This window comes from Podarcis gaigeae (genome assembly GCF_964106915.1).
Source record: "Podarcis gaigeae genome assembly, chromosome: 13".
In the NCBI taxonomy this organism is placed as follows: Eukaryota; Metazoa; Chordata; class Lepidosauria; order Squamata; family Lacertidae; genus Podarcis; species Podarcis gaigeae.
Window position 1 is genome coordinate 24,263,841 of NC_139689.1, and position 6,961 is coordinate 24,270,801.

Sequence of the window (6,961 nt, forward strand, 5' to 3'; positions counted from 1 at the left end):
TGATTGGCAACTTCAAGATCCCCACATGGTTTGTGTATCTTTGACCAGGCACCCTTTGACCAGGCACCCTTTCAAACAGAGCAGTGTTTCCCAACCTTGGGTCTCCAGCTGTTTTTGGACTACAACTCCCATCATCCCTAGCTGGCAAGACCAGTGGTGAGGGATGATGGGAACTGTAGTCCAAAAACAGCTGGAGACCCAAGGTTGGGAAACACTGAAATAGAGGACAGTCCTTTGTTAAGTAGGACCACATAGCTATCCTACATGGACCATCTGAGCTGCTCAGTGTCACAGGCAGAGTGATTTTCCTTGGCCTTATTTATGGCTCATGGCTGAAAGGCACAGTGCAAAACAGGAGTTGGACACCCTTCAAGTGCACACGCCTGGAATATTTTATTAGTGAGGATGCCTCGTGAAAATCCTAAGCTGCCCAGTGGTTTCCTCAGTTCTGCATTCTGGTGGGCTTCCTTCAGCAGTCTTCAGTCCAGCTTTAACCACAACATACATATTGTATGGTCCCGTCCCCCCATGGTGATGTTGATGACTTTGGTACCGAGAAACACAGCAAGCTGTCTTGCGCTGAGTCAGACAATTGGTCTGTCTAGCTCAGTACTGTAATATCTACACTCCTGGTGGCTCTCTTGGGTTTCAGACAGGATTCTCCCAGCTCTCCATGGAGATTGAATTTGAGACCTTCTGCAGGCAGGCAAAGCAGATGGTCTGCCGTTGAGCTACAGCCTCTCCCCACCAGACTGCAGCCCAGTAGCAGATCTCAGCACATCAGTTGAAGGCTGAAGGCCTATCCAAAGCTCTTCACATGAAGTGACTGCTTTTGCTAGTTCATAGGAGGCCGGGGAGTTTTTTTTGCAGAGGGATGTTACATGGCATGTTACAGAGAATTGCTGGGAAGACTCTGGCACCTCTTGTCTTCAATACCAAGGATCTATACTTTCAAGAGTTATCTGCTCCAAATGTATTCAATAATGGGCCTCCCCAGACTTCAGCCGTCCCAGTTTTCAAGGCCTGCGCCTATGCATGCTTCCTCAGAGTCTCACCCAGTTCCACGGGACCTCTTTCCAAGTGAGTGTGACCCAACTTGCAGCCTAATGATCTACTTTCTTGTCAGTTGGACCGGCTGATCCTTGTTCTGTCTGTGACCCTGAGAAACCATTGCTCTCTTTATTTGCTGTTTTCAAAAACAGGTTTTCCCCTCTCTCAAAAAAGAAAAAGAAAAAAAGACAAGTTTGTCTACTTTTATAAAAGCTGTGCATAGACCAGGCCTGCAAGTCACATGAATCTATTTGGCTCCTGGCCAGACCACAGTATGCAGGTGATGAACTTTGTCTTCTGTTTGAGGGGCAACAAGGTCAGTCATCACAGACATTGCTGGGGTCTCAACAGCACTCTGAGCCCAGATCCCCTGTCAGTAAAGTTTTTGGTTTTCTAAAATGTTTTAAAAAGAGAATGAAAGCAGAAAATCTAGGGCCCGGCTCAAAATACCTCTTGCTTGCCCTCCCCCAACCTGCTTCACAATGCCCCTGTCACTTTAATGGACTTTCTATCTCTATTCAGTGCTGTAGCAAACATGCCCTCTTCATGACAGTCGTCTTTTTGTTGACTCTTTTTTTTCTTTTTTCAAAGACTGTGCTAAGAATGATCGGTGAGGGGAAATGTCCTACATTTTGTTTAATTGAGCTTTAATATGCAGCATGCGCTTTCTAGCTTAGTTTTCCTTGGCACATGATTTAGTCGTTCTTGGCATGCAAAGCTACACAACCTGCTTTTCAGATTCTTGAAAACTGCCGTCCTATCCCTGCTTCGTTTTCTTTTCTCTTTAAGCTAAATATGCCTGGTTCCTTTTAACCACTTTGTCTGTGCGTCAAACCCTGCACCATCCTTACCAGGGGTGCTTCCAGATAGGAATTTATTGTGGAATCAGTGCCGCTCATGCACAAATGTTTTTCACAGCAACCACACAACGTCGTCATCAAATTGCTAGCATGCACTTTGTTTGCATTTAATCTCTGTTTCCCTTTAATGCAGAAAATCCAATAAGTAAAAATAAGCTGTAATACATCCAAAGATAACACTGGCGTGGGAGCTCATTAACACATATCTTGGGGGGGGGGGGAGGGCAGTTTGTCTCTCAAACCCTTACTTCTGTTTGATCCTCGGTTTGATTCTGAGCGCAAGACACTTTGTTTCCAGTGGCCCAAATGGTATACATGTGTCAATCTACATTGACTGCAGAATGTTGAAGCCACATCCAAATTTCAACAACTCGGATTGTATAAACTGTTACCTCAAGCACATGTGAGGGATTACCTCAGAGACTGTGATCGTACGAACACAAGATCAGTCTTTTTAAAAAAATTAATACAGATGTCTTATGCAAGACCTCTCACTCTTGCACAAGTCTTGTATAATTCATGTAAATATCGCTCTTGTGCAAACCTCAGCATTTTTTTTTACAAAAAGGAAATGGATATTGTTCTCCTCAAAAACCACCAGCCTCCTTCTTGCCCACTGTGAACTTTGATAACTAGGGTAGGTAACATCTGCTTTTGTACACTTCCTGTGATATCTATATATAGATGAAGATATATATAGTGTGTGTAAGCATAGGTACATAAATACATGTGAACATGTTCAGCATGGGAAAAAGTAGCAGAGGGCAGGAAATGAGTGAATGAGAAGGACAAATGATACCACCCAGGTAACATTCTGTCATGGTTTGGCCACTGGTGTGGATGACAAGCAATGGAATAGCAATGAATATCCACGACTGGGGGGGGGGGGGGGACACACGACATCAAGTGTTTGTGGAAACTAACGTTACTTCCAGACCTGTTGAATGAGCATTCATCCTGAATTGTTTGTAGACGGATTAGACAGTGTTAGCTATTTAATGAGCACTCATCCTGATTTGTTTGAGGATAGATTAGACAATGCGTCAAGCAAGCGTGTTATCCCACACTTTCCAGTGGATTTTTACTGTCACTTTTCTCATTTCCCAATCTTTCAGGCAAGCGGGTTTCTTTCGCAAGAGTTCCAGCTTTAACTGCCAGTCTGAGTTTGCTGGTCTGTGACTGAATCCCACCCCAAAATGCTGACAGTCCGAAAGTGCTCTAACATACCAAGTGTGCACCAAGAAAAAATAAATTATTAGGATCTTAGCTCTTGTAATATAAGGCTCTTGTTTGGAAACACTCTAGATCTTCACGTTGTCTGTGTCGTCCATTACGGCAATCAAAACTTAGCATCATATTCCAGTTTGTTCCAGTTAAGGCCTTGACAATGCAGAGTAGTCCATCCTGAAAGTTGCCACCCAGTCACATTTTGACCAGCCAAACAGCTTTTAAATACAGTGGTACCTCGGGTTACATACACTTCAGGTTACAGACTCCGCTAACCCAGAAATAGTACCTCGGGTTAAGAACTTTGCTTAAGGATGAGAACAGAAATCGTGCTCCAGCGGCGTGGCAGCAGCAGGAGGCCCCATTAGCTAAAGTGGTGCTTCAGGTTAAGAACAATTTCAGGTTAAGAACGGACCTCCAGAACGAATTAAGTACTTAACCCGAGGTACCACTGTACACCAAGCCTTTTACATCCAATATGGCTGCTTGGCTTATCACATTAGTCACATGGGAATTACCATTAGGCAACTGGGCCAGAAAGTTTGTGTCAGTTGGAAGGGGGACGGGGTCTTGTTTTGCTGTTTTCCCCTTTGAAAACATCAGTGTCCCACAAATAAATTTAGATTTACTTATTCCATTTATAGCCAGGCTTTCCTCCAAGGAGCATGCAGAGTTCTTACCCACACCCACAATTTTATCTACAGAGTGACCCCATGAGATAGATTACAATGAGAGATAGTGCTTGTTGGCTTAAGGTCCCCCAGTGAACTTTGTAGTTGAGTGAGGATTTGAACCTGTGGGTCATAGGAACACAGGAAGCCGAACCAGACTGTTGCTCCATCTAGCTCTGACTGAGAGCAGCTCTCCAGGGTTGCAGGCATAGGTCTCTGCCTGCTGCGCCTGGAGATCTTGGGGATTGAACCTGGAGCAGATCCTCTAGCACTGAGCCACAGTCCATCACTCAAACCACCACACCTCCTTGGCTCTTGTTTTCTGTGTAGATATACTGAGGTGTAGCAGGTAGGGACCTGCTGAAGAATAGTCTCCTTTGAAACTTTTTTCTTTGGAGGGTTAATTTACACAGTACACATAAACTTGGCTTCGACACATTGAGATTATCATCACATGCCTGGGCTCCTTGCCAATGCCAGTAAAATACAGCAGTAGAAAAGGCATGATTGCAGGCACGCAGTCGAGTTGTTTAGGGAAGTATGCAAACAGTTACCAAAGGCTTATGTTTTCTTTCTGGCCTGGCCACCTATTAGTGTTACCTTGCCTTCGTCCTTTAGTTGCCCAGCCTTCACAGCCACTGGCCAAGAGTAAGAGCCTCAGCCTGGCATGAGTGCAGCGGAGGAAACTGCCTTATCTGAAGTCAGACTGCCACTCCGTCTAGCTGTTGACACTTGACTGGCAGCAGCTTCCCAGGCTCCAGATCTACCTGAGATGCCAGGGGTTGAATATGGGACCTTTCACGTGCAGAGCACATATTCCACTACTGGGCTATGGCACTTCCCCAAAACCTGGTGGCGAGGTCGTCTTCAGCTGAATTAGGATGGCAGACACAGAATACCAGCGGGGCAGGACTGCTGTGGTGCCAGAGCATCCCCGCTTCTTGATGCCCACCAGAAATCAAGGCCTTGCAACTGCACTAATAGGAACGGAGTTGCCATTTAAGAATTCAGTTCATGCATCCGATGAAGTGGGCTTGAATCTCCTAAAGCTTATACCATAACAGACTTGCTAGTTTTTAAGGTACTGCGAGAGAAGTGAGCTTAATTTCTGAGCCATTTCAGTTGTATCCCATATCCTGCACACAGCGTTGTTGACAGTAACCTGTCCCTTTCGCAACAGTGACATGTTGCTGCCTTATACGACTAATTCATTGTTATTAGCATTACCTGAAGATCCCATTGGCTGGGTCTTTAGACCTGTGGCCCTCCTGATTTTGTTAGTCTACAGCAGACATAGGCAAACTCGGCTCTTCAGATGTTTTGGGACTACAACTCCCATCATCCCTAGCTAACAAGACCAGTGGTCAGGGATGGTGGGAATTGTGGTCTCAAAACATCTGGAGGGCCGAGTTTGCCTATGCCTTGACTACAGCTCCCATCAGCACCTGCCAGCACTGCCAGTGGCCAGGGGTGATGGGGATAGTAGTCAAACGACATCTGGAGGACACAGGTTCTAGACAGTTTCATTTTGGCTTTGAAAAATATGTCCACATATTGCAGTGTACTTCACTTTTGACTTCCATAAATTTCCCTTTATGATTTACTGCCCAAAGCTCTGGTTTAAGTGAGGTTGGTTTGAATTCTAATCCTGTCTTCTAAATGTTTACAGTTTTATGTCACATTCAAGTGGGCGAGTAAATTCCTCCCAGTCTTTCAGAAGCTCATCCATCAGTGGATATGTTGAAGGTCATTGAACTCAGGACCAGGTAACTCCTCCCAACCAGACGCTGATTCATTACCTGTTTGGGTGTGGCTTTCCGACCAGCTGAGCTGCATTATAACACCTTCCAAACCGTGTTCCTTCAGTTGACGCTTAAGTACATCAAGTGGAACCATGTAAACAGCTTGCTTTTCTCAAGATCTATTACATTATCCTTGCCCACACAGTTGTGGCAGACAGAAACTAGATTGGCTTTGCATAGTTGTTGTTTTTTGTAATATGAAGTGCATTTCCTGATGAAGATTTCTGTGCATTTACCAGCTGCATGGTGGTGAGGAATTCAACAAGTGCTGTTTTCCTAAGAAAAACCTGAATCTGTTGAACTTCTCAGTGCCAGGCAGGTATTAAAACCACCAAAAGGAAAAGAGGCAGTAACCCCCTTGCCAAAAGCAAATTAATGCTCAAGACTAGGGCAAGGATTTTCTCTCATTGTCTCTCCTGACATGTTTAATTGCTAGGAAGAAGAGCCTGCACTTGCTTTCACTCTTGCTCTGGTTTTCTCATGTCCTACAATTCTTAAATGAGCAATGTTGGGCGACTGGATTTTGCATTGCAGGGGGGTTGGACTAGATGACCCTCGTGCTCCCTTCCAACTCTACAATTCTGTGATTCTATGATTAAACCATAGCCATATACTTCAGTTTAAAGCTGTTCAATGATCAAAGTTCTGCTCTACCCCCCAAAATTTGCAGACAACAGTTTTGTGAGAATACAGATAGGTTGTGAGTTCCCTAGCTGAGAGCCAGTGACTATGAAATTAGTTTAAATTTGGGCTCATTCACACAATCTTTGGAGCCTGTAGTAGCAGTGTTTTTATAGTCAGTGGCTGACTCAACCTCTCTGTTCTCTCTGCCTGCTCTCTTAATGCCATTAGCTTACCTGCTGTGGTGTCACAGAGATTCTGCAAAAACTTTGAATTGGGCAACAAGGTTTTAGAATTTGAAAGCTAAGGTCCACAAGCATCTTTTGCTAAGCTATACTGCTTGAGTACTGCTTAGCTGCCAGAGGTTCTCCAAGCACACGTTATTGGTATAAATTATATACTACACAGGCACAGGTAAGACACACAAGACACTTGCCACTTAGGGAATGTGGTAAAGTCACACAAACAATATCGCTAAGTGAGTATCTGGTTTGGCCTGGAAGAGCCTAATCAAGGCCCAGTTCTACTGCTGAATCTGGTGTAGGACCTTTGGAAAGTTCCAAACTCTCAGCCTTATTCTCCATGTTTGTAAATTGGGAAAAAAAGAGCAACTTACATACAAGCATTATTTTTATTTGTATAATTAAAATCGTGCTCAAGGTGGCTTACAACATAAAAAAATACAAAATAACAAATGTAACAAAAGTAATCATAAACAATAGACAAAATA